Below are 3776 nucleotides of genomic sequence, written 5' to 3' on the forward strand. Positions count from 1 at the left end.
CATCACCAGGTGGTCAACACCAAAATCAGATCAATTATATTCTTTGCAGCCAAAGATGGAGAAGCTCTATACAGTCAACAAAATCAAGACTGGGAGCTGACTATGGCTCAGATCATGAACTCCTTATTGCCAAATTCAGACTGAAATTGAAGAAAGTAGGGAAACAACCAGACCATTCAGACATAACCTAAATCAAACCCCTTACAATTATATAGTGGAAGTGAGAAATAGATTTAAGGGACTAGATCAGATAGACAGACTGCTTGATGAACTATGGATGGAGATTCATGACATTGCACAGGAGACAGGGATCAAGACCATCCCCAAGAAAAAGAAATCTAAAAAAGCAAAATGGCTGTCTGAGAAGGCCTTACAAATAGCTGTGAAAAGAAGAGAAGTGAAAAGCAAAGGAGAAAAGGAAAGATAAACCCATTTGAATACAGAGTTCCAAAGAATAGTAAGGAGACATAAGAAAGCCTTTCTCTGTGATCAGTGCAAAGAAATAGAGGAAAACAACAGAATGTGAAAGTCTAGAGATCTCTTCTAGAAAACTAGAGATACCAAGGGAATATTTCATGCAAAGATGGGCACAATAAAAGACAGAAACTGTATGGACCTGACAGAAGCAGAAGACATTAAGAAGAGGTGGCAAGAATACACATAAAAACTGTACAAAAAAAGATTTTCACGACCCAGATAATCACGATGGTGTGATCACTTACCTGGAGCCAGACATCCTGGAATGTGAAGTCAGGTGGGCCTTAGGAAGCATCACTATGAACAAAGCTAGTGGAGGTGATGGAATTCCAGTTGAGCTATTTCAAATCCTGAAAGATGATGCTGTGAAAGTGTTGCACTCAATATGCCAGCAATTTGGAAAACTCATCAGTGGCCACAGGACTGGAAAAGGTCAGTTTTCATTCCAATCCCAAAGAAAGGCAATGCCAAAAAATGCTCTAATTACCACGCAATTGCACTCATCTCACACGCTAGTAAAGTAATGCTCAAAATATTCCAAGTCATCCTTCAACAATATGTGATCTGTGAACTTCCAGATGTTCAAGCTGAATTTAGAAAAGGCAGAGGAACCAGAGATCAAATTGCCAACATCTGTTGGATCATTGAAAAAGCAAGAGAGTTCCAGAAATACATCTATCTCTGCTTTATTGACTATGCTAAAGCCTTTGACTATGTGGATCACAAAAAACTGTGGAAAGTTCTTAAAGAGATGGGAATATCAGACCACCTGACTGCCCCTTGAGAAACCTTTATGCAAATAAGGAAGCAACAGTTAGAACTGGACATGGAACAACAGGCTGGTTCCAAATTGGGAAAGGAGTATGTCAAGGATGTATATTGTCACCCTGCTTATTTAACTTATATGCAGAGAACATTATGCGAAATTCTGGGCTGGATGAAGCACAAGCTGGAAGCAAGATTTCCTGGAGAAATGTCAATAAGCTCAGATACGCAGATGACACCACCCTTATGGCAGAGAGTGAAGAAGAACTAAAGAGCCTCTTGATGAAAGTGAAAGAGGAGAGTGAAAAAATTGGCTTAAAGGTCAACATTCAGAAAACTAAGACCATGGCATCTGGTCCTATCACTTCATTGCAAATAGATGGGGAAACAGTAGCTGACTTTATTTTGTGGGGCTCCAAAATCACTGCAGGTGGTGACTGCAGCCATGGAATTCAAAGAAGCTTACTCCTTGGTAGAAAAAGTTATGACCAAACTAGGCAGCATATTAAAAAGCAGAGACATTACTTTCCCAACAGAGGTCCATCTAGTCAAGGCTATGGTTTTTCCAGTATTCATGTATTGATGTCAGAGTTGTACTATAAAGAAAGCTGAGCACTGAAAAATTGATACTTTTAAACTGGAGTGTTGGAGAAGAGTGCCTTGGACAGCAAGGAGATCCAACCAGTCCATCCTAAAGGAAATCAGTCCTGAATATTCATTGGAAGGACTGATGATGAAGCTGTAACTCCAATACTTTGGCTACCTGATTCCAAGAACTCACTCATTGGAAAAGACCCTGATACTGGGAAAGATTGAAGGTAGGAGGAGAAGGGGATTACAATGGGTGAGATTGTTGAATGGCATCACTGACTCAATGGACAAGAGTTTGAGTAAGCTCCAGGAATTGGTGATGCACAGGGAGGCCTGGCATGCTGCAGACCATAGAGTTGCAAAGAGTTGGACATGACTGAGCGACTGAACTGCACTGAACTGAAGAATGTATATTATGGGAGTGGGTCTGGTAGGCTCTTTCTATTGTTAATTCTAATCCTGTTATCCTAAAATGTAAATTGTGGGAGTGGGTCTGGTAAAATTTTTACAACTTTGAGACATTCGTTTGATTTATTGTAATAACTAATTTAAAAAGTATATAATTCTCTTGCTGTAGACTGACAAGTGGGGCACTCTCCATCCCGCTTCTGATGTCTATGTCAGAAGCTTTCTCTGTACCTTTTCATACTTTAATAAAACTCTGCTATACCAAAGCTCTTGAGTGATCAAGCCTGGTCCCTGGTCCCAAAGTTGAATCTTCTCCTTCAGAGATCACGAATTCGACATTGTTCACCATAAGCTATCATACTGGGGGCTCGTCCGGGATCTTTAGGACAGGGTATGAACACTCAGAGCTCCAGCTTCTCTGCTTTCACAGTATACACGTTTTCTGCTTTACTTTACTAACTCTTTAGTGTGCTTGTGTGAATGAATGACACGTCCTATATGAAGTAAGTGATGAACCCTGCTCTGTGGTTTCACAGTGCCTCATAATGACTGAAGGCAGCCCCAAAAAGGGGAGACTTTTCAGGGATTTATACCAACCTGCCAATGCCAAGAGACACCCAAGGTCCCTGTGAGGGGAGCAACCAGAAGTGGGAGAAGCATGTGGACCAAACTTTCCTTTCTCAGCCATCTTTTCCTGGTCTCTTTGACCATTTCATCATTGTGTGGGAAATTAGAATTACTAACCTAATCTGTCAGATCATAGACTTTAAATGGACTTGTAATTCATGCTGTTACTATGTACTTTTACTTAGACTCCAAGCTTGATAGTCTTGGGAACCCAGACTTGCTAGGAACATGTTTAGGAACTAAGTGGAACTAGTGAGTCCTTGTTGTAGCTGTGCCTCCAAACTATATGGATGGAAGTGCTGCTAGTGAGCATGAGGTTTGTAAGAACGTAGGTCAGGAATCCCATTTTGGGAGTACAGTGGGCTTCTTCCTTTTGTAGTACTAGCTCTTAGTGGACTAAATAAAGCTCTCCAATGGCTTACTTATGTGACAATGATCCATCACTTCTACTGTGGTCAGGACTGTACTCAGGAATGTGAATGGGCATATGGAAGACTGATGCTTCCCCTGGTAGTACTAGCTTGGGAAACATTCCAGGAAACTACTCTGGCAAATCAAACAAAGTTGTGGTGGTATGGAACTAGAAATCAATTCGGGATGCCATCAGGTCTACCCCTGGTGCATCTCCACCCTGCCTTGATGGTAGAACCGTGAAGGACAAGTAAGGTGCCTGTGTCAGTAAGGGACAGACTAAGTCCAGCCAGGGAAGAGAAGCTTTGGTGGAAAGTCTGTCTACACTCCCATCTAGAACAGGGAGGGATGCCTCTGATGGAAGGAAGCAAAGGTGCTGGTCACTGCTTTTTTCTCTCTTATAGATGGGAGCTACTCAAAGTTCCAGACTCGCACCCTTGGATTGTGTGTCCTGAAAAACTGGGATAAGCTTGACCCCTGGAGTTTAAAGAAGACAC

Source organism: Dama dama, chromosome X (assembly GCF_033118175.1).
Source record: "Dama dama isolate Ldn47 chromosome X, ASM3311817v1, whole genome shotgun sequence".
NCBI classification, from domain to species: Eukaryota; Metazoa; Chordata; class Mammalia; order Artiodactyla; family Cervidae; genus Dama; species Dama dama.